Source organism: Choristoneura fumiferana, chromosome 24 (assembly GCF_025370935.1).
Source record: "Choristoneura fumiferana chromosome 24, NRCan_CFum_1, whole genome shotgun sequence".
Classification (NCBI taxonomy): Eukaryota; Metazoa; Arthropoda; class Insecta; order Lepidoptera; family Tortricidae; genus Choristoneura; species Choristoneura fumiferana.
The window spans coordinates 4775059-4801169 of NC_133495.1; the positions used below are offsets into that span (position 1 = coordinate 4775059).

Consider the following 26111-nt stretch of genomic DNA (forward strand, 5'->3'; position numbering starts at 1 on the left):
GCGGACCTTGCACAAGGTCCTTCTACCTACAAAATAACCTGCTGATGTAAATAATGCAGTTATTCTTTCGATAAATAATACATTTTATTACGTATCATATTACATTATTTTTATTCTTGAACCACATTTAGATAGCCAATGAAAATTACTATGGAGACATTAGATTACTTTACTATTACTATGGGGACGTGTCAAAATAACGCAGCACATTGCTTCGGGACAAGGAACCTGTTAATATTATGAAAATACATTGTAAGCGCTATTGCATTAGGTATAAATCTGTTATTTATGATAGCTACTTGATGAATGAAATAATATATAAATAAAAAGATTTATTCAGATCTCGTTTCGAATATTTCATGTTCACGTGATTGTTGATTACGTTTGAAACAATTATAACACGTAATCGACTCTCAGTGACCCAGTAACCGGTGGCTTAGTTGCGTAAGTTGAATTGCTATCGCAATTGCAATTGTACTTATAAAGTGATTTCTTAGACAGTGGCGAAATTTTTTTATGGGGTTTGGTATCGGTAAAAGTAAAAGAACATGTTTACATATTTTTAATTTTTTTTTGACTGCAATGTGTGTATATTATTATGTAAGTTAGATTCGAAGACTCAAATCTTATGATTGATATGATGAAGATGATAATGCAAACATACTTAATAAAAAACATTCTGCCTGCATAGCAAAAGTATTAGAAAGAAAAATTTAAACTTTTTTAAAATTATTAATGTTTTGAATTTTGTTTTTTCCTACGTGACATTAAATTAACGAATTTCATAGCGCGGCATAAAATATAAAATGTAACAGAAAGATAATTGTTTGAACTTACGCAATACTTACTTATTCAATTAACAATACTGAATAACATTCGAAATTAAAATGATGATTAAAAATTGTCTTGTACATATTGTATTTTTTTTATTCGACTGGATGGAAAACGAGTATGTGGGTCTCCTGATGGTAAGAGATCACCACCGCCCATAAACATCTGCAATACCAGGGGTATTGCAGATGCGTTGCCAACCTAGAGGCCTAAGATGGGATACTTCAAGTGCCAGTAATTTCACCGGCTGTCTTACTCTCCACGCCGAAACACAACAGTGCAAGCACTGCTGCTTCACGGCAGGATTAGCGAGCAAGATGGTGGTAGTGGTGGTGATGGATGGTGGTAGGTGGTGGATGGTGTGGTGGTATACTAAATAAACACCTGTTTCATTAATGAACGATAATAATTACTTTGCTCACCCGTAAAAAAAACAAAAAGTCACGGGTGAGCAAAGTAATTGTTGTAGTTCATTGATATGGACCTCCGCAAAGTAATATCTGATTCAGTAAATTACCTGTATATTTTTTTTGAGTCATGTGATTTTTGAGACTCCGGTTAAGAAGAAGATTGCTTGAGGTACGAAATGAAAAATAAAAACAGCACAGCACAAAAATCTTTTTTTTTTCAGGCTATAATAAATATACTGTCATGCTGCTAGATGCTATACAAGCTGACTCCTAAGTGGTGAGCAAAAATTATATTTCTAACACAGCATTTCTAGGCAAGTTCAGTCACAAATGCGTGGCGTTCAAAGTGCTACAAACAGCAGCACCGTTTTCATAAGCATTTAATTTTATTTCTAGCTAAAACTAAACGGTAGGGTGCGCGTATGGTGTGATCTAGTTTAAGAGGATGCCGAGCGAACATAGACGACAAGTACTCTATGACGAACATTAATTTAGACATGATAATTATAATAAAAAAACGAGGCTATCAGTCTCATAAAAGGCCTGACAGCCTGTGATACCCCTCGTGTTGCGGGTATCCAAGTGCAGCGGTGATTGTTTTTCTGTGTTATATATAAAAAAAAAACGTTTTCTGCGTCCTGGGATCTCCAAACGGTAACAATCCATACCCATACTAATATTATAAATGCGAAAGTGTGTGTGTTTGTATGTTTGTCCGTCTTTCACATCGAAACGGAGCGACGGATCGACTTGATTTTTGGTATAGAGATAGTTTATGGGCCAGAGAGTGACATAGGCTACTTTTTATCCCGAAAAAATGCACAGTTCCCGAGGGAACAGCGCGCGATAACCAAATTCCACGCGGATGAGCTAGTATAAAAAATAAAATAAAATGTAAATTTTTAATTATAAATATTTTTTATCGTTAATTAATTTAGGATTTGTATAGGTTGATCAATGTTGTTATTCAACAATTAAATATTTATTACCATTTTTCAAACGGTCACTCACTAAATATCATAGAGTCGTAAATTCGTAATTACTATCAATAGGAATTACCGATATGGAATAAGCCGCGTTATGTGCTTCTTAATGCTTTTTAATGGGTCCAAACACGCTAAAACTGGTTTTTAATTAGTATTATAATGTATATATTAATTATTGTAATCGATAATTGCGAGTACAGTCACCTGCATTAATATATGCCACAGCGGAGCGTCCAAAACAAGTGATACATCGTACCGGCCCTAGCAATAGAGTCATATCAGATATTTATGTAGCTTTTTAGTGTCAGATATTGGTGTTGATTACTGTACATTGAGCCCGAACTAATTAACTTGAATCTAATAAGTTTTCATTTTTAATAAAAGCTTTTTTGCTGACTATACTTGTATTTTGTCACCCAAACGACATTTGCATACCAAATTTCAAGTGTGTTCCATTAACCGTTGAAGAGTTCCGTCCTGCGGAGACGATCCTGGCCGGACTACCAGGACGTTACTACCAGATTATTGTATTGTCACAATGACAATCCGACTACTAGAAGTGGGTCAAATTTACACACATGTACATACATACAAGATACATTGCAAGTTAAATAAAAGCTTTTAAAAATGTCAAAAGATGTGAAAATAATTATTTTTTGCCAAAATTCTTGTGGTACGAATGTATGTGTGTTTTTTAATGTTTGCTGTCTATTCGAAAACACTGGTAGTTGGCCTATTTTTTTAAAAGACCCCTCTGCGGCCTAAATGTAAGTTTAGAATTTTATTTTTTTATAAATTTTGTGTATTTAGAGGTATGTACATGTATTTGTGTTTATACAGTATGATATTTTTCACGTGGTGCAAAATACAATTATTTTATTAAAAAATTCGGCCAAGCGTGAGTTGGATTAATTTAATGTAACAAAAGAGTTTACTTCTTTTGTTTAAATTTTAATTTAATTTAACGCCAATGCATTTGCATTTTTTAACCCAACTTGATGTTGGCTTTTTCTACGTATTTAAGTTAAATTTAGTAATACCCAAAATAATTTTGTATTCATCGAATGAATTTAAACAACGCAGAGCTTGGGCCCCCGTTGATGTCTTTTCTGTTTTTATGTTAAGGATGTTAATTAAATGATTACTATTTTTTAATTTATGTAACTATTTCAAGTCTATGATAGTTTTACGTACATGGTTTTAATTTGCATACTTAACAATACAAGTATTAGGGTGAAGCCAGATGAGCGTAATTTTTGGAGTCATGATTCGGTTTTATACAAAAGTTCATTTTGTGCCACACGGCGACTGAAAATGAGGACTCATTTTCAGCCGCCTTGCGGCTCTGCATAATGTATAATTATTGTTTATATAAAAATAGTAGTTTTAGTCAAAATACCACAAACGGGACTTATCACGCTATTATTACACAAGTAATATTTACCTCGACGTTTCGGCAACGTTACAGTTGCCGTGGTCACGAGTAGACTCTACTAAATAAAATAAATAGGTAAATATTACTTGTGTAATAATAGCGTGATAAGTCCTGTTTGTGGTATTTTGACTATGAGTGAGAATCACGAAAGTTTAAAACGTTATAAAATAGTAGTTTACCTGAAAAATAACTTCACTTTCGACGGTGCAGCGATTTTACAACTCTTCCCTTTTCCCGTTTTGTGTGGCCTTAATTATTACCAAATATATAGTTTTTGTGAGAAAATATACTTCCGAAACGAATCCTATATGAATGACGAATGAATGTTACGCGGCAAAACAATAAGAGCACGTTACTGACCATAAAAAAAATTGCTTCATTAATAATTTTAGTTTTCGTTTTAGAAAAATCTTTGATGGCAAGCCTTATTGTTTAAAAAAATCACAATCGCCAATAAAAGCCATCCCTTATAGCACTCTTTTTTTCTTTTTGAGACACGGAACCGTAAAAACACTGGCAGCTTCGACTACGTCATTCATCTTCCATTTTCAAAAACGCGACCCCACCTCGCGCCGTTCGCCAGTCAGTCAGTGTCCAGCGATCGCTCGCGTCGGTCGCGCGCGCGGCATTAGTTTCACTAGAAAAATTGTGCCGCGAGCGTGCAGTGGGCCTGTGTTGTGTGTATGGCTTGCAAGTGTGACGTGATATTGTACCTGTACTGTGCACCGGGACCTCCTTGCTGACTGAGTTTTTGGAATAAAGTAAGTGAAAAAAAAATTTTTTTTTGTAATTAAAAAAAAAATATTCGGAAGTAAGTTAGGTACTTTGTGAAGGAAAATAAAAAGAAAAAAGTAAAGGCTACAGCTAAGAAATTGATAACTTTCTTTTAAGTAAAAAAACAAAAATAAATCGAATTTATATAATCGAACTGGAAGAGATCGCTTTTAGAGAGCGATAAGACCATCTTTTTTTCAGGCAACTATTTCAACTTTTTGTACTGATTGCTGTAAAAGTTAAGTACATATATAGACAGCGAGCTGTATTTACTAATTGACCGATAAACCAAACCTTTATTTTCTATTTATTAGTTAAATATTTTTTTTTTTGTGAAATTACCGAAACAAAGCGAAGTTTACGAACAATCTTGATACTTGGTCATTATCTGTCTTGGCAAGCAAATATAAGTTTGTATAAAAATCAATCATTATGTAAAAGGTGTATTGGCACATGAATGATTCAAAGCCCAAAAGGTCATGCGCAATTGGTGTCACTTTAGTGTGAAAACACTAAAATAGAAAATTTGTGGCGAATATCTGTTGAAATAAAGTGTAAATTCGGTAGAAGCATACCGTGTTGTTAATTAAAAATACAATTAATTGTATGTTGATGCAATTTGTACCAACTTATTGCAATTAGACCGAAGTGGGTTACCGTATTTCTGGTCTAATAAGATTATCATTTGAATTCAATTTATCTACTACTGTCTTGCACACCCAGAAATAAGAATCAACTGTAACAGATCCTAAACTCTTAAAACTATTTTTTACACCATTAATATATTATTTTAAATCTATTTAGACTCATTAATAGGTTGCTTATTATCGATACGCAACTGACTAGGAAAGAAAAAAATACTTCTAAGCTTTTTAATGTTGAAGTTATAACACGTCTTGGTACTTATAATATTTTTGGCAGCTTTTAACTTCGTAGTTGACAGTAATTATGAATAGCTACATTTGTTTGCCACAAACCTTCAAGCCGACACTTGAATGGTGTCAAAAACAATGGCAAACAGTTTTTGTAAACTTTGACAGTAGTAGTACCACGACACTCAATCTCACGAAGCAAAGGAACTTTAACTTTATGCTAATACTTATAAGATTTTTGTCGAACGTAAATTTATCTTAGTCATGGGGCGTGATCATGGAACCTTGGAATTTTAATTCTAAGACAATAGGTTTAGATGCATTTTTGCATGGCGAATGACGTTAGAAAAATGGTGTTTGAAAAGAATGGATATACAAGTTATGTTATTGTATTGTAAGGCACAATAAAATGACTTTATTGAGTAATGAGTATACCTTAATAACCTTGTTTGTCGATTTATTAAGTTTGTGAAGGTGTAAATATACGCATTACTTAGTTGCAAAAAAGTGTTAATAAACAAAATTTTAGCTAAAATGTCAATGCTTATCAACAAACAGTGTTTTTTTTTTATACAAGAAGCCAAAGCAACAAAGAGAGATTTTTCGAAAATTTTCACAGGTAAGGGAGCCGGTCAACTTTCCAGTCAACTTGTTTCAGTCAAATTTTCCGCGAGGGAAAATCTCCGGGAATTAGCTAGTATTTCTAAATACTTATTAACATATATTATATTATTATTTATGCTGCTTTACCATGCAAATTGGATCAACTACATACATTACAAAAAAACAACAAACTATGGGTTGTACATCTAAACTAAAAACTGAATATAGGTTAATAATAAATATCTAAATATAAGTTAATTCTAGATATTTAAATCATAAAAAAGCCGCACAAACTACTTACGCAATATCGAGTTAAAAAACGGAAAGTGCTTGCGAAAACTTGTGTGTCTGTCGGTCTACGTCACACCTGCTAATGAACCGCTTATTATAATATTTGACGAAAAAATGTCTCCGTGCCATAGTGCTAATATCAAGACTGGTATTCAGATTATACTAAAAGTGAAGGGTTGTGTTCGTTTGTTGAATGAGGATAAAAAATTGCTGAAAAAGAAAGCCATAATCTGTTTCGCTTTTTTTTTATCGTTTTATAGTAACTTTCCTAGGTAGGTTAATACAAAACTAGGCTTAAAACCTATTATAATATAATTATAACCAACGCATTATAACCTGCAAAATTTATGCGTTTTACATACTCCATAAGCATAAATTTAAATATTTTTAAACTTACTTAAAAAAAACATGTTTTCTTTTATTTAAGAAAATTATAATAAAAAAAGAGTAATATTTATGAATCGACTTTGATGATTTCTACAAAGAAACAGCACGGAATCATCCTAAACATGACTTTTAATCCAAACTTTAAAAGTACTCAAATTCTTGGTAATTATGTAGTATAATTACTATAGGTATACCTATACTATTATAGCCATAGGTATTATTTAAAACTATTAAAAGTTATAGCTAATATCCTAGTTAACAAGTAGACTGCAAGTGATACTGACAAATAGATAATTATGAAATTTATTAAGTAACAGCAAATAAAAACTTTTTTACAACCTGACGCTGCCTCAGAAATAAAACAGGTGTCCGATAACTATGGCAATAAAATGGTTCGATTTAGCAATGGATTTGAAATAGCACGGTGGAAAATTGATTATTAATAAGATCTTTATACGGTGTTAGAGAAGTGTTGTCTGTGTTTATATACAAATAAAATTTTAACCAAATTATAATAATAATAAAATTATCATTTGTTTCATGTAACTGTGACACATTATTATGTTAGTAATAGTTTTTTTTTATGTTAGTATTCGTTCCTTAGTTTAAGATAAGAATTAGGTACCTATGTCGGAGGATTTGTCAAATTATTTATATTTTATGTAGAACATTTTGATGTAAGATACAGATTAATCAGAGTGCAATTTTTTTAGTTATTTACGAAACCCAATAAGTATACTAAGTAGTTTAAAAAAGAAAACAAATGAAGATTTCTTAAGTAATTAAATAAAAGTTTGAAGATAAAGACGATCGGATAGTCAAGTGATTAGAGAAAAAGACTAGGAACCTTAAGGTTCCGAGTTCCATCCCCATCCCGTGAACTTCCGCGGGAACTATGCAATTTTACGGGATAAAAAGTATCCTGGATCTAGATTGTAATTTATTTGCGTCCCGAACGGACTAATGTTACATGAGCCGTTAAACTTTTTAAGACTTCATGATTACACTGTAATATCAAACTGACATTAAAATGCGAAAGTTTATAATTCTATTTGTTTGTTTGTAACTTCGTCACGTCTAAACCGCTGAACAGATTTAGGTGAAATTCGGTATACATAGTAGTGAGTCCCGGGGAAGGACATAAGATAGTTTTCATCCCGGATAATTGCACAGTTCCCGCGGGAAAGCGATAAACAATTTGTACGCGGACGAAGTCGCGGGCAACAGGCTAGTACATAAAAGAGCCTGAGTCGCGGGCGTCGTACAGTTGAAAACAAAACGACATACATTTGAATATTCATAACATAAGCAAGAACGGGCTTTACCGATTTAAAAATGAGCGTGCGATCCGGTCTGACCAGAATGACAACCTCTGAACTTCTATTGGTTAAAGGTCTTATTTTCACTAATATCTTCGCGACACGCGAACACGAACGCATTTTGTTTGTGCCAATATAAAATTTGCGCTCAGAGATGTCAATTAAGTATGTTTTTTTTATTCCATACTTAATTCAAAACGAGCGCACTAGCGTTCGAATTAAAAGTTATGACTAAAATAAGAGAAAAAGAGAGAAGCATTTATTTAGATATACTCGATCGATATACAGAAAAATATTATATCAGGAGAAAAGTTTTTGTTAAACATTACATAATACAAGCTTTGCAATTTTGAACATGAAACTACCGTGAGATTCACTCATATTAAATATAATGACCCGGATAACTCACGTCTTAAATCGAGTTTAGCTCGACATGTTTCGGGCTAATCCGTAGCCCTTCGTCTTCGAAGCAACACGACTCAGCGGACGCTCGATTTTAATGAAAATTTGCACTTTAAAGTTGAATATTTTGTAAACACATCACTGAATCGAAAAATCGTTGTAGCAACCCCCTAATGGTTTTAAAAGACCTATCTAACGATACCCCACACTACAAGATTGGATGAAAAAAAAACACCCCCACTTTACGTCTATGGGAGGTACTCTAAAAAAAATTATTTTTGAATTTTTTTATTGTACCATTTTGTCGGCATAGTTTAAATATGTTTGATAGTCCCTGAGCAAAGCCGCGGACGGACAGACAGACAGACAGACATGGCGAAACTATAAGGTTTCCGTTTTTGCCATTTTGGCTACGGTACCCTAAAAAAGGTTAAAAAATAATATATACTTATGCTTAACAAAGAGCCTGATTCGTGGTAAAACGGTTAAGTTTGGTAAGTATACGTAAGGATGATGTAAGTGGAGCCATACAAACAAACGTCTCCGGTTGCTCACCACATTGTCGCATATAAATAAGTATTTGTTTAGATGATTTCAAACGTTATTGGGAATTAGAAGTTTCGAAAAAGTTTTTGAAACTGGAAAGTTTATATGAGAAGTTTTATGTTAAATTTCTAAGAGTTAATGCTCCACCATTTTTTTTTGCAAAAAAAAAATAAGGCACTATTTTGACATGTATTTTGACTAAAAATGCTTTTTAAAAATTAATACTCTATCAGTGTAAATAACTAAATCCCACTAGCTATCATTTAATTATGACTTGCTGATTCTTATTTGGTAATAAACATCTTTTAATGAAAAGACAGATCAAGATTGTTTGTCTTATTTATGTATATCGCTGAAAATAATCAAATGTGTTCGTTATAACTTTATAAGGACTATTTATCAGTAATTTAACACTTTGCAAATATAATAATATATTTGACGATTTCTTGAAAATCGTCGAACGCGTTGATGTCTAATATACGATATTTGGCAAAGTCGAATAAAGGTCATTGGTTGAACTTGGTTTGGACAAAGGTGCACTAAGAGGGGATTTTCCGAAGTTCCCAAGGGATAGAGAGCCAGCCAAGTTTTTATTAAATATTACACGGGAATGCGAAAAGCTAACTACGACTTCAAGTAAACATTGCAACTTAAAAAAAATGTGAAAGTTAAACTAAAGTGTGAAATAAAAAAGAAATTGCAAAAAATATTTTGTTAATTTGTTATTTTTTTACAAATAATCTGCTTACAAAGAACTTTAAGAATGATAAAAATATTATAACTATGCGGTAACCAGTCGATATTGGTTAACTCATTACCATACATGATCATGATCACCTTAAATACGGCTATTTATAAGGGCACCGTTATCCTATAAAGTAAATTTATTTTATTCGAAGGTTCATAGTGTTAATACTCGTGAAGCTAAGTATACAAGGATTTATCATCATCATCATCATACCAGCTTATATACGTCCCTCGCGGGTCCAGTGCGGATTGGGAACTTCACAAACACCATTCCATTTATTTGCAGGTTAGCTCACGATTTTTTTTCTTTAATTTTTAACTAACTAATTAACGTAAATTTACGCATGAATTTTCGAAAAACTTAGTGACACTAGCTGGGGTTTGAACCCACGATCCTCTGCTTCAGAGGCCATAAGTCAAACTCCTAAGCCTCCACGGCTTTCTTTATAATAAAAGGTGTCTTAGAATTGTTAAAACACGTTAGGTACTTCATTGCATCTAAGCGTACAGATGTGGTGAGGTGAATAACATTTCGCCTCCGTATTTCGATGGAAAAGTTTGTGCTTATCTTGCTTACTCAACTTACTTACCGAAACTTACTGAAGCTAGTTGAGATAGCGAGATACGATGTTATCCGATGAAATACGTTGGAAAAACATTGTTCACGTCTGTAATACAGTAGAACTAAGTCATGAACTTTGCAACAGTTTTCGTCAGTGAAAATTGCGCGGGAGTTGCGAAAGCCGGGCATTGTGGTTTGGGTTTGATTCTGCCTCTTAAAGCCCAAGTCATGCTTTTTGGATTATATATTGCTCAAAAAAAATATACTAACTTATCATTGTGAAGAACTCTGCACGTAACTGCGAAGCAATTCAATGACGGGTGGTGAACTTCCCAGACCGCCCTGAGCCCGCGTAGGAACCACACTATTTGTATTTTTTTTTGTATATATTGTATGTAGCTGTTTAAAAATAAATATTTTCAATTCCATATTGCATAGAGAAAAGCGTTTTGGAAAGAGAATGATTTATATAGATTTTAAAATTTTCAACCAACCATTTTTTTTTCTTCGCTATACTTATATAATTTGTATGGGAATGGTCAAATACTTTTGGGCTGAATAATTCTTGTGTCTTTTTGGAACCCTATCATTCCCTTAGACCGGGACAGGACTCGAACCGTAAAACATCAGATATATACCTATTGTTTTGTATTGTACCTATTGTAAAACTCTTTATTGATACTGATATTATAAATGCGAAAGTGCGTGTGTTTGTATGTTTGTCCGTCTTTCACGTCCAAACGGAGTGACGGATCGACGTGATTTTTGGCATAGAGATAGTTTATGGGCCAGAGAGTGACATAGGATACTTTTTTCTAATGCACAGTTCCCGAGCGAACAGCGCGCGATAACCGAATTCGACACGGGCAAAAAACTAGTTGTACATAAAAACTCAGGAAATTAACAGAAAACATGATAATGAGAGTAATAAATTTATTTATAAACAAACAAATAATATAATAAGACAAAATTGATGATAATGATAATATTGTTTTAGATAAAAATACATCTTAGTTCGACCTGCATTGCAGGTGGTAGGACCTTGTGCAAGGTCCGCCCGGATTGCTACCACCATCTTGCTCGCTAATCCTGCCGTGAAGCAGCAGTGCTTGCACTGTTGTGTTTCGGCGTGGAGAGTAAGACAGCCGGTGAAATTACTGGCACTTGAGGTATCCCATCTTAGGCCTCTAGGTTGGCAACACATCTGCAATCCCCCTGGTGTTGCAGGTGTTTATGGGCGGTAGTAATCCCTTACCATCAGGAGACCGACTTGCTCATTTGCCATCCAGTCGAATAAAAAAAAAGACCATCAAAGTAAATCTCAGCCAGAATCATATCTTGACATCGACGTGACTTATCTTAATAATCGACCTGAATTAATATTAATCGGCTACTAATGTCATCACAGCACGCGCGAAGATAATGAATGTAACGCATGATTTCCGCAATGATTTTAATGAGTCCAGTTTTAGATAAATATGTCTTATTTTTAATTGACAATGAGTCACGATGGCGTTAAAATTTGTATTAAAATAAATCTAGTTTGCGTTTAGCATTCAAAAAATGTTTTTATTTTTATTATTTAATTGCCAATGTTTACATGGATGCGCACAAATATACATTTATGTACTCGTAAATCATCATCATCATCATATCAGCCGTAGGACGTAGTGTTGGTTATGGCCTCCCCCATAGACGTCCAGTTGCCTCGGTGCAATGAGAAGACCTGCATCTACGGGACTACGAAAATCGAAGTTCGTGTCGTTCCCTCCCTCTGACACTTATACTATTTTTAACACAAGAGTGAAAAGGATGGTACGATACGAACTTCGATTTTTGAAATTCGTAGTAGGCCCTCAGGTCATCCGCTTGCCGACTCGCGGTCTCCATTCGAGAACTTTTCGGCCCCAACTGCCATCTGAAGGGCTACAACTAAATTCGAAAATCGATGTTCGTATCGTACCGTCGCTCTCACTCGTATTTAAAATTATTAGCGTAAGCGGGACGGCAAGACACGAAGTTCGAATTTTAGCACTTCGTAGTAAATGGTTTGTCTTCCGTGCTATATGGCGTGAAATGGAAGTAATTAAGTACAGTCACCTACATAATATCTGCCACAGCGGAGCATGCAAAAAATCTGACATGTCCTAGAAATAGAGTCGTTTCAGATGTTCATGCAAGCGTGCATGTGTCAGAAATTGGTGATTTTGATTTTCTTGATTCAAGGACAACAAACAAAACGACAAAGGAAATTGTATACAGTGAAATACGTAGCTGACCTCAATAAAAAAAAAAACAGAATGCGCTGGCGCAATGTCGAACAACTTGTTAGGGGATCAATGAACCCTTCTTAATGATCATCATTATAGACGTTATTAGGACTATTTTGAAATCTAAATTGAAGCACACATATTGACATGGGATTCATTGTTGTTAAAATAATAAATAGTTTTAATTTGATTTTTACCGCTTTGAATTTTGGCTTAGTAAAAAAATATATAAAACTGCTTTGCCTAATCTGATTAACGATACTAAATCAATCACAACTTGGACACTGATCCAGGCCGCAGTGAACTCTTTTTTAACTTATTAAATAATATATACTGTAGAGCCTCTAAGTTATAAGATAACAAATTTATATCAACAGTAGCTTATGTAGGCTATCTAAATATTAGCAAAACAGTGAGCCAAATTTGTGCTAAAAATCATCAAAATTTAGGTTAAAACGGCAATAAAAAACGCGGCTAAGCGCGCGCGCAGCCGAGCGTTGAAGCTGCGCAAGCGTTGGCCAACGTTGAGAAACATTGGAAACGCTCTGTTACAATTACACGTATAGGCAGTGCAACGAGAGTTGAAGTGAATGATTACACACACAGCTACATGAATAACTGATTCCATAAAAAGAAGAATGAGTGAAATGAATGAGTGAATGTCAAAATCCCGCTGTCATTGGGATTACCTACATGGCAATGGGGGAATTTCAATATTTAAGATACTAGCTTAACACACAGACATTAGATTCTTATCTGATTTTTCTATACAAAAAAAATTGACAAGCAGTAGTATTTTTTTTAAACAACCCCAATTTGTTTTGGTTACATTACTGAATTACCTAAACCTTTCAAGTAAATAGGTATACTTGTTTGACATGTACGGTCGCGATCGTTAATTTGGGACCCATTTCGTGAAAAAATCCTTTGAATTGTCATACAAAATGACAGATATTTTAATAAATCATGTATTTTAATTTTTGTATTTCTTTTTCTTTTTTTTGGTTTATTTGTGTTTGCTGTTGTTGTTTTTTAGTTTTGTTGTATTTGTGTGTCTTTGTGAATGTGAATAAATGTCTTCTATTCTATTCTATATTCGATCTTAAGTGGGTACCAAATTAACTATCGCGACTGTACCTATAATTTATTGAATCAGGTGTTATTTTGCTGAAGTCCATAGCAATGAACTATTAACAATTACTTTGCTCTCGTGACCTTATGATAACTACGTCATTGCAAAAAATGCGTTCCCGCAGTTCCTCCACCTCCACACTGGAAGAACACACACAAATCACACAAACCCAACTATCATCACCACTACACAACACTGACGCGTTTCGAACTCAACCACAGTTCATTCTCAGAGCAACCCAAACGGTGGTGAGCGGTTGTGTTGCTCTGAAGATGAGCTCTGGTTGAGTTTATTATTATTATGGTTGTTGAAATGGGCTCTCGATGATAGACAGACAGACATACTGACAGCTTAAATTAGAGCTAATGAATATTTAGGAAAATAAAAAATTCGGCTTTCTGGTTTTAGGGCTAGTGAAATTAAATATAACGTAAATTCGGCATGCTCAAATTAGGGCTAATGAATAGTTAGGAAAATTAAAAATTCGGCTTTTTCATTTTGGGGCTACTGAAATTAGTGGTAGTGAAAATAGGATTAAAAAATTTCGGGTTACCATAGGAGAAACTGACACGCGACGTTGCTGTTACGGTCATGGTAAGATACGTAAGGTAATGGGGTAGAGGATTTAAACCGTGTTTCGTTAATTATGGGACGGACTGTTGCGTCAAAGTCTAAGAACTTTTTACATTTTATTACACTGTGGTTGCGTACCGACTACAATTTTAGATTTCAATTTTACTTCATTATTTACAACCATAATTAACAACTATGTCACGAATTTTAATACTTAGGGGCTGTTTCACCATCCATTGATTAGTGTTAACTGGCGGTTAGGTGTGATGCCGTCTCTATTTGTTTTGTTCCAATAGACGAACAAAACTAATAGAGACGGCATCACATTTAACCGTCACTTAACACTAATCAATGGATGGTGAAACAGCCCCTTAAAGTAAAAAAAAAGTCAAAACCGGTTAGTATTTTAACTTAAGTTTCTAAAAAAAGTGCTAATGGTCACTCATCATAGATTTTAATTAAACAGTGTCACTGTAATATTTATAATTATTCATCGTATAATTTGCGGACTTAAAAAGATTTTATTATGAATCGATCGGTTCAATAATGTAAAGTGGGAATGAATAATTGCATAATAACTTGCCTTATTAAATATGTCTGTTTGTGCGTAGCTTGTGAACTATGGTAGTTTGCGTAATGATTTATTTTAATTCAAAAAAGAAGCTTGCCTGTTCTACTGGTGACCATAGGGCTGGCTCTTTCCTCGGTCAACGTATTGGCATTGCCATACGAGGAAACTCAGCCAGCCTTATGGGCACCCTGCCCAATAGCAGCCACTTGGGTGATATTTGTAAATATAGATAGATTTTTAGGATTAGAGTGAGTTAGTTTTAGTTTTATTTTTATTTATATTTGTTAATTATTGTATATATTGCGTGTTAGTTATTAAATAATTTTTTCAGTGAAATCGGGACGTTATTCATTAAGTCTATAATGATAATAATAATAAAACCGTTTGTTTCGGGCAACATGGTCCATACAGACTTTTACAGACTAACATACATATCATAAATGCGAAAGTTTGTAAGAGTTGTTTGTTAGTTTATTTGTCGAGTCGCGGGTAACGGCTAGTATGTATTTAATAAGTATGGATTTATAAATAAATAAGACAATAAATATCACGGGACACTTGACACCAATTGACCTATTCCCAAACTAAGCAAAGCTTGTACTATGGGTACTAGGCAACGGATAAACATACTTATATAGATAAATACATACTTAAATACATATTAAACATCCAAGACCCGAGAACAAACATTCGTATTATTCATACAAATATCTGCCCCGGCCGGGAATCGAACCCGGGACCTCAAGCTTCGTAGTCAGGATCTCTAACCACTTGGCCATCCGGTCGTCAAACCTATATCAATATTAAGTATGTTTATCCGTTGCCTAGTACCCATAGTATTTACAAGCTTTGCTTAATTTGGGACTAGGTCAATTGGTGTCAATAATATTTATTTACTATTATTTAATAGTAAACCGACGGCCGACGGCCGACGGACGGACGGAGCGACGACCGTGCCCGTAGTGTAAGTTTTCGGTTATAAAATACGTCTCGATCGCGTTCGCGTTAAAATCTCAATTTGTATGGAAACACGAACATCGCAAGCGTTCTGCTACAGGCGCTGTTCGTGTTTCCAATAAATTGAGATTTTAACTCGAACGCGATCGAGACGAATTTTGTAACCGAAAACTTACACTAAGGGTACTGGTTAAGATCGCGGGATCGCGGTGGATGCGGAAAGCACAAGACCGGTCTGAGTGGAGCGCCTTGGGGGAGGCCTATGTCCAGCAGTGGACGTCTTTCGGCTGCATGATGATGATGATGACTATTATTTAATAGTTTTGGAAATGAGTAAACGTTTACATTATTAATGCACGTGACTCTACCATTAGATATAATTATTGGCTAGATCTGCGCTAAGATAGTTAGACTGACAGCTGTTGTTGAAATATTTATGGTCAGTGATATCATCTTCATTGTAAAGCTTACTTCCTATTCATGTGATTAATATTTGTCCTGCGGCGTAAACATCTTTTATTTTACCCCAAGTCGCGTAAATGTCAGAGTAGGTACTTAAAGAACACTTTGTTATATTATAGCTATATACGCTGTTCTATTCGACTAGCTTGTTCTGCTTCATTAAAGATTTAGATCAACTAAGATTTAGGTTGACTTAGGGGCTGTTTCACCGTCCATTGATTAGTGTTAACTGACGGTTAAATGTGATGCCGTCTCCGTCTATTCGAACAAAACAAATAGAGACGGCATCACATTTAACCGTCCGTTAACACTAATCGATGGATGGTGAAACAGCCCCTTAAAGATCAAGATTAACTGTAAGATTTAGATTAACTCTAAGAATTAGACTAACTGTAAGATATAGATCGACTGTAAGATTCAGATTTATTCTTAAGATTTAGATGATCTCTATGATTTAGATTAACTCTAATATTTAGATTAACTCTGGGATTTAGCTTTACTCTAAGGTTGAGATTAACTCTAAGATTTGGACACAAAATAGTCTCAATTACTATGTAATTGATTGACTCAGACGTTGCTTTGCCGAGGTCCTTATAATTAGAATCTCGGAAACGGCTCCAACGATTTAGATGAAATTTAGTATGTGGGGGTTTTTGGGGATGACAAATCGATTTAGCTTAGTCTTATCTCTGGGATAACGCTTATTATCGAGTTTTAGCCCGAGCAAAGGCACAAACTTAATGCTAGACTAAAGGACTACCTTTAATCTAGCAATAAGTTTCCCCTTTGAGTCTGTGAAACGGAGTGACAGTTCGACAATGCCAAATTTATACAAAAAATCGTTGATACTGTTTTACATAAATTTTACCTAATGGATATAATGACTAGACAGAAAATATAAAATATGTGTAAGCAAAAAAATACTTTATGTCGTTCGTTTAAGAATTATTTTGCGATAGAATACTTTGAAAAAGTATATAAAAAAACGCTAGTTCGATTTGACTTTTTAATTTATTGATATAATTCATTTAACTATAATATTATGTTTATACGAGCAGGTTTCGTTTGCAAATATTATAATTAGGTAAAAATTGGCTTGTTTGGGAGCCTTTCTTAATATTGTGTTATGTATTATTGTTGTTTTATGTTAATGTTAATTTGTATACTAGTTAAGCCTTTAGTTCGATCACCCTTGGCAGCGGCAGTTTCCACTGAATAACGGTTATATTTTATTTTAAACTATTTTTTTTTGTAAAATTTTAGTCAATGAGTAAGTTGATTGATAAAACGTTGATTTGGTACTGGAAACATACAACTAAGATTACAGAAATTAAAAAATAAACTCTAAACTGTAAATAGGTATGGAAATATAGGCAGTTATGTCGGTTAATAAAGGTTGAATTAGTTCCTTTAATTATTAAATAATAGATTTAATTCAGTAACTCGAAATTTGGAACGGATTTGTACATGGAACGATACTTCAAGAACAGTCAGCAAAAAAGCTTATTTTAGCAAAACTACATTATTATTATTATTATTTAATAGTTTTCACTGCTTGTAATGCTTTTTATTAATTAATATATTTAGTATAACTGAAAGAAAATTTCGCCTAAAGTATGAAGAACATTGATCTATGAGTATTATATTTATACTAGATTATACCTATTTGCGAGACAATGCATGCCCTAGCGCGAAATGCTGTTAATCTGAACTATGCTTTCACTTTCACGGTTGCGCAAGAGTATAAACAGATTGGACGAGTTATGGCGCTTAGATTACCTAAGTAGATCAGCTGTAGGAATTATATTATAATATTGCTATATATTTTATTAAGATGGCCAAGGAAAACTGCGGTGAGGCATCCTCCCACCTGCAAATTAAATGGTATGAAATTAAATGTTTTTTTTATTGGTAACAGGTGTTACAGGTCGTCACAAATGATTTGTAAATTATATTACATTATTAATTAATTATATTGCTAACATTATTTCACTATAGTGCGAGTGGTAACTCGAAAAACTCATTGTAGTTATAAAAAACATAATCTAGGAGCCACTTTTTGAGTCGGCTTTTCAAAATTGTATTGGTAGTGTGAAATTATATAGTTACTGTGTCAAAAATAATCCGGCAACGAAAACATTGTCAACCCTAGTACCTATGTCATGTCATGCGATTGAGTAAATCAGGAGTTAGAATATATTCTGTTTCCGCAGATATTAGGTAAAAATTTACATCAACACTCTGCTTAAGTAGTTTACTCCCAAATTTGACTGAAATAGGCTTTCACAACAATAAAAAATTAATACACATTTTTTGACAATAAGTCATATAGTGATACTATGTGTTTCAAATATTGTAAATAGACTCTTTAGTAGGGACGACTTAACCCCCTTTCTGCTTCACTGGTATTTTTGTAACACTGTGAAAATCTCAAGTCTAGGAATGCCTATTCCCACGCAATATACCACGGTATAAGTTTAAATAAGTCAACTGACAACTATTATCTCATACCTGTGTTTAGTTTCAAACCGGTCAGTGATAATCGCTTCATAGTATATTGACAAGTCACTCGCCAAGTTACGCGACTGTAGACCTTAATACCTTACAAATAAGTCATATGCTTAGACAGGGTGGAAAATTTGCGACGATTTCTATTGTGGCTTCTGAATCACACGTATCTCAGAAGGAATCGATTTAATTATAATAATTTAATTGATGTTATTAAGATATCATATTAAATATCCTTATAAAATAATGCGCAATTATTGTTTTGCTAGTTACTTGCCCCGGTTTTCCACGGGTATACAAAAATATCTAAATAATATATAGCGTTCAAAAATATCTGACACTTCTTACCGGCCCTAGAAATTGAATCGTATCAGTTGGTGCTGTTATGTATACTATATAGGTACCTACTGATGAAGAAAATTAGAACAAATCTTTCACGCAAGGTAGGTCTCTATATTTTGTCCCAAATTTTTCACTTTAAATAAATGTGTAGCGAAATTAATAGGGTTACCTCCCCTTTCGGGTACAGAACTCTAAATAGCAACATATATGTACACATCAACATTTACATACTAAATAGAAGCGCGTCTCGACTAGATATGGCAATTTATGTCGTTTCTTCACTTTTATGACCCGGATCGGAGTCGTGTCACAAGTTTTAACCTAATGATATTGGTCACGCTGATGAGACGTTGCACTATTTAACGACCATTACATATACATAAACTTTATTAAGTACTGAATTAAGCCCGGTTTAGAACTGCGAGTAAAATCATTCAAGTTACTCGCTAATCCTGAAGCAGCAGTGCTTGCACTGTTGTGTTTCGGCGTGGAGAGTAAGACAGCCGGTGAAATTACTGGCACTTGAGGTATCCCATCTTAGGCCTCTAGAACGCATCTGCAATACCCCTGGTGTTGCAGATGTTTATGGGCGGTGGTGATCTCTTACGGTCTCCTGATCCACTTGCTCGTTTGCCATCCAGGAATAAAAAAAAAAAGTTACGAGATTGAGACGCTTGTTAGATCTCTTCGAACACGACCACGTCCTATTTAATAAAACTTCAAAGACAATTTTAATTGTTAAGTTTCTCATACAAATTTTTTTTTGGTAAAAATTTCATTTTTAACACTAACTTTTTTTGCTGACTGTACTTTTTAAAACGGAACCCTTATAGTTTCGCCATGTATGTCTGTCTGTCCGTCCGCAGCTTTGCTCAGGGACTATCAATGCTAGGAAGCTGTAATTTTGCACAAAATATATGTTAACTATGCCGACAAAATGTTACAATAATAAATTGAAAAAAAAAAATTTAGAGTACCTCCCATAGACGTAAAGTGGGGGTGATTTTTTTTCTCATCCAACCTTGTAGTGTGGAGTATCGATGGATAGGTATTTTAAAACCATTAGGGGGTTGCTATAACGATTTTTCGATTTAGTGATTTGTTTGCAAAATATTCTACTTTAAAATGCAAATTTTCATTAAAATCGAGCGTCTCCCCGTCTAAAATCTAAACCGGTGGGTGGAAAATTTTGAAAAAATCAGGATGGTAGTAAGTCTATCAAACTTACAAGAAAAACTTTAACGGTTAAATTTTCTTGAGAATAGAGTATAGAGTAGTTTAAGAGTAAAATTGTTCTATTTGTGTTGAATTTATTAGCAGATGAGTTAAGTAAGAGATGTGATTATAAATTTCATTAAATTATAATAATAATTGTAGGTAAGTCAAAAAGTACAAAATAAACTTTGTCCCATTTTTCTGACATTGTCGATTATATAGGTAAATAAGTTCCATACCTAAACTTGGAATATTCCGTACAAAATACGAAAGAAAATTTTTACTTATTTTTTTTGTAATGGCTATGCCACCCTATTTCTGGCGTGTCCGACACGCTCTTGGTCGGTTTTAATGCCTACATTTGCAATACTAGCATGCTCATGCGAAATCTGTCTTATGCTATTAGCAATCAAGTATACTGACTATATGCAAGTGGATGGCGCTCGCGCACGCGCATCGCATCTATAGAATGTGCAACTGTTGAGTAGGTGAGAGGTGAAGGTTGGCCTTTCATGAAGCGATACCAATTTTATGAGCTTGGTTAATAAAACATGTGCGCAACCTACTAATATTATACACAGTTTCTACCCGCGTCTTCACTCGTTTTTAGGGTTCCGTGTCTGTCTGTCTGTCTGTCCGCGTGTCTGTTAGTACTAGAAAGCTGTAATTTGGCATGAATATACATAGTCAAATTTTCATTTCTAGTGATTTTTTGAAATATCACCCCATCCGTCTCTTTTTCGATTTTCTCAATGCACTCAGTGGCGTTATTTATGTGCGATGTCACATATTTTTTTCCTGCCTAATCTTGAATTACAAACTTGTATATTTTGTTACTATACTAGTGTTTACTACAATGTAATACAATGTAATTAAATTAGTCGCTGTAACGATCTGAGGGGCTACTACGAAATTAGAAAATCGAGGTTCGTGTCTTACCGTCACTCTCACTCTTGTATGAAATAATATGAGAGTGAGCGGGACGGTACGATACGAACTTCGATTTTAGAATTTGGTAGTTAGTAGCCCTCTGTTCTATGACCTTTCGGGTTCACAAGACGGAGTGAAAGAGAAGGTATGAGTATGATCCATGACATATTCAAGTTAGATTTATGAGTTTACGCAATACGCCTGTGTAAATGTTAAATTATGGTTTTAATATTTAATTATTTGAGCGCACAAAGTACAACGATAACTAAAGTGGAACATAATACTTAAGTAAATTTTAACTCCGTAAAATAAGATTTTACACTCATTTTATTTGTGCAATACAGTACAATGACACTACTCGTATTGAACACTGCAATGTAGTAACCTAGTACAGAAAATAGAGGTAAGTACGAGTACATGGAGAAAAACATCCAAGGGAAGAAATCTTACTATATAATCTAATATTATAAACGCGTAAGTTTGTATAGATGGATGTTTTGATGTTTGTTACTCTTTCTCGTAAAAAGTACTGAACGGATTTGCATGAAATTGGGCATACTGGTAGATACCCTGGATGAACATACAGGCTACCTTTTATCCCGAAATAATGTATGGTTCCTGTCGGATCAAAAGAGTTTTAAACTATATACGAGTACTAATTCTGTGCGAGCGAAAGCTAGTAGGTACGCAATATTTGTATAACTACGCTGGACTGTAGAGCAGATTTAAGAACGGAGGGCCTACTCCGAAGTTCGAAAATCGAAGTTCATATCTTACCGTTCCTCGTGATCTCGTATTAAATAGTATAAGTGTCAGAGGGACGGAACGACACGAACTTTGATTTTCGAACTTCGTATTAGCCCTGTAGTTACTAACATCTCATAAGAAATAATATGGCATGTTTCGAGTTTTTTAGTTTGTGTAAAGACGAATCTTAGGAGTACCAATATGGAGCTTCTTAGATAGACCTTTAGATAAGGCCTTTGGACTATCGTTTCAGTATTTACGAGTATCCTCAATCCCACGAATATTATAAATGCGAAAGCTTGTAAGTCTTGTTTGTTTGTTACTTCATTACATCTAAACCACTGAAGTTTGAGTGCCGGAGACGGACATCGGATTCGCCGGTAACGGCTAGTCAATTTTAAGCTTCAAGCATTAACTAAGTATCCAAAGCTAACTCCAACAATTGGCAATAGAAACGAAATGTCAAAATCAATTCACCTGCAGCCATTACGTGCACTTGCAGCTTACATAACCATAACCTTTTACATATTTTGCAATGCAGCTACATGCTAGTTACTTTCGAGCTGGGGCCTGATGCCACGCTGAAATATCACTTTTACCTGTTAATTTGTTGGGTAAGTTACTGTTAATGGGATGTTATGAATAGTTGGCACGGTTCCGGCTTAGCCAATAATAACTTGGACTTAGAAAAATTAAAATTTTTGATTTTTAAACAAGGTAGGTATCATGAGTTTGCAGCGCTTGCTTTTGAGACAATGGGATCATGGTCAGAAGACACAAAGATTATGAAAGATTTGTCTGCCCATTTGGTTCTGGCCTCAGGTGACCACAGGGCTGGTACTTAGATTTCTCAAGGGTTAGGAATAGGTTCAGAGAGGTAATGCGGCCAGTGTGCTAGGGCCGCTGCCTGTGAACGAAAACGGAAACGCTTGAAACGGAAAACGTAAAACTTCATTTCTTTTCTACTGTCACGACAATTAAAAAAGTAAAATTTAAAATCAACTAAAGTAAAAACGTAGTTGTCGATTATGATTGGTTTTTTGGAGTCTTTTTGTATTTTTTATTTCAACTCCAAATTTGTTACTTTTACGGGTATCCCGTGCTGCTGCAGTAGCATAGTAGAAATAAGCAACCTGAGATATGTATGCATAGGAAAAATTCGTGTCTAGATTCCTGTCCAGCAGTGGTGTATGGGTTACACACAGCACGGATTGCTGAGGACCTGGGTTCGATTCCCAGTGCTGGTCTCTTTTTCTGGTTTTTCTGTGCATCCATGTCTCAGTATTTTCGATGTAGTTGTCGATAGTATTTTAACTGCTATTCCTAGTCTATGTGAGAAATACCAGCCTTGGGGTCGCCTGAGGCCGGAAACAAAAAAATACTGTCGAATCAAATACTTATATAATAATAAATTTTCATCAAGTAAACAAGTATAACTGCTTATCCTGTCAATGCCCAATTAATGATGTTTACGTTGAAAATATAAAAAGAAATAGCGGCTCCAAACAAAAGTGAACGCGCGCACTTGAACAATAGCAAATTCAATATTGATGTTTTGACATAATAACTGTTAAAGATCAACGACCTATCTGTAAAAAGCTAAGTTAGCGATCACGATAGAGCAACGCACTTTGAGTGCCTCTCGGTGTGTTCGATTTTAACATGTGACTCAAGCTTTATCTGAAGAGAAGAGTGGAATATTTCGATATCTCAATGTTTATTTTTATTGAGTTACCGATGCTGAGTTCAACAGCTACTGGATACTTTTTTACAACCTTTAACTTGTGTTGTAGTTTGTTGTTTTGGGTCAAATTTTGCAAGTTCATTTCGGCTCACTTCCAAGTTCCAGTGGTCGGATAGACTTCAAATTCGGTATAAATTAAGTAAGTTGGATGACAATACAAGTACAGTCAATAAAAAGTACAGTCATCCAAATAAGCTATCATAAGTCGATTCAAGGGTGTTATTCTCCAAATGATCCTTGTTTGCTTCGCAAACCTAGCCAGTTTCGAAGTTTAGTGCCACACACAAACTTGTCAAAGTAGTGTGAGGAAGACTGTTATACGAACTAGGACTACTGAAACTTACTAAGCCAATTTTAAAATAAGCTATCTTAACTTAAGGCTGCGTTTCTACCAGAGATGTGCGAGGATTTTTTTTATTCGACTGGATGGCAAACAAGCAAGTGGGTCTCCTGATAGTAAGAGATCACCACCGCCCATAGACACCTGCAACACCAGGGGAATTGCAGATGCGTTGCCAACCTAGAGGCCTAAGATGGGATACCTCAAGTGCCAGGAATTTCAACAGCTGTCTTACTCTCCACGCCGAAACGCACCAGTGCAAACACTGCTGCTTCACGGCAGGATTAGCGAGCAAGATGGTGGTAGCAATCCGGGCGGACCTTGCACAAGGTCCTACCACCTGCAATATAGGAGGATATGTTGCGAAGAATGTGTTTTTCATGAACCAATAGAAACTATTTATTTACCTATCCTTGCACAGCACATCTCTGCTGAAAACAGCCGAGCGCAGCGGAGGTAAACAAAGCGTTTCTATAGGTTCATGAAAATACATTCCTCGCAACACATCCTAGCACATCTTTGGTGGAAACGGAGCCTTATGATCGCAACTGTAGCTACAGTCACCAGCACCAATACCTGACACAAAAAAGCGTGCATAAATATCTAATACGACTCTATTTCTAGGGCCGCTAGGACGTGTCAGATATTTTTGCACACTCCGCTGTGGCAGATATGAATGCGACTGTACCACTTCTAAATTAAGTAAATCTCTAATGTGTTGTCCCCAGCAGGGTGCCTATTTCCTGATTAACGATATTCTACCTATTTATGCAAAAAACTTGTGAAGATTTAAAACACTGATAATACTAAGTGATCGGTTCGACACAATCATTAATTAATAGAATATTTTATACCAAAAATTACTTCGCGAAATATTTCACATTTAATATTAATATAATGTTTGACATTTGTATATGTCACGCTTAATAAAGAATGACACGTGTTTACATCATAATTATAAGGGCTGAATTATGATTATGACAGTAAAAATGACTTGTAAGATTATTAATAAATTCTCGAGTGATTGTATGTTTATGTTTTGCACATCAATATGGAATCGAGGAAGTAAATAGAAAATTAATATGTTTTTTTTCTTTCAGGTAAGTCGTTGACTGGGTCGAAGTATTCTGGACAGAAAACAAATTGCAAGAAGGTACCCAAACAATTTCCATTTTTTTAATACCCAATGAGATTTTTAGTTTAGTTTTATGTTGCATCTGGTTTCATCTTTGAGATTATTATACTGTCTTTATGTATATATCACTCATCGTAGTACTACTAGCATTAAGTACTATTAGCAATTGCTAAGTTTGCTAATGAGTTCGATAGTAGAAACGGTATCTAGAAGATTAGTAAGAAAAATACAAATGAATTAGATACCGACTCACTTCTACAGTGTAAACAAAATAACTGTCTGTCAGAAATCAATGACTTTCGATCTATTTGCAGCTATAGTGCATTGACTTAGAGGTTAAACATATATCTTTGGATCTGCGGGTAACGGATCATTTACCGATATATTTAGGTTTTCACACCTTGCGTTTATTTATTGCAGAATATCGGTTTATTGTCGACGTCAATACGTATTTGTAGTAGCGCGTGTTGAATTTAATTTTATACGGACATTGGATGTGTTAAAGTAAAAGATAATAACAGAATAAGGGCCATTGTGTATGTCGTAGTCAACGCTCGTTTGTATCGACACAAACCCGCGTTGTATGGCTGCTCTATGGAACAAAAAACGCTATATCGAAAATACAAACTGAAATATAGATGCACAGAAAAACCAGAAAAATAAGACCAGCGCTGGTATTCGAACCCAGGTCCTCGGTATTCCGTGCCGTGTGTGTGGTACCGCTACACCACCGCTGGACAACGATACAGACATGAATTTCTCCTATGCACCTCATATCTCCGCTTGTGTTGTTTCTTATTTAGTCACTTAAGCAGCGACACTAGCGACATCTATGCCGTCTCATCGAGAAATTTTTCGGCACTCCATCGGAACTAACCGCTCACCCGGACAAGACATATCGTTATTAAGCAAAAAAACGCTGTCAACGCGCGTTAAACATGATAAGTAATATTAAGAAATAAAAGCTGTCTCAACTGTAACTAAAATGAAACTATCAATTATGTCATGCTTTTTTTTGCT

At 34.8% G+C, this 26111-nt stretch overlaps 1 protein-coding gene across 5 annotated transcripts in view; it reads left to right on the forward strand.

The window, feature by feature from the left end:
• The first annotated feature begins 4253 nt into the window (after positions 1 to 4253).
• The window catches only part of sona (sol narae metalloprotease), a 233509-nt gene continuing 211651 nt past the window's right edge, over positions 4254 to 26111 (forward strand). For all 5 annotated transcript variants that reach the window (XM_074106892.1, XM_074106888.1, XM_074106889.1 and 2 more), the window contains exon 1: positions 4254 to 4423. The gene's annotated coding sequence lies outside the window, so the exon portion shown is untranslated. The remainder of the gene's footprint in view (positions 4424 to 26111) is intronic.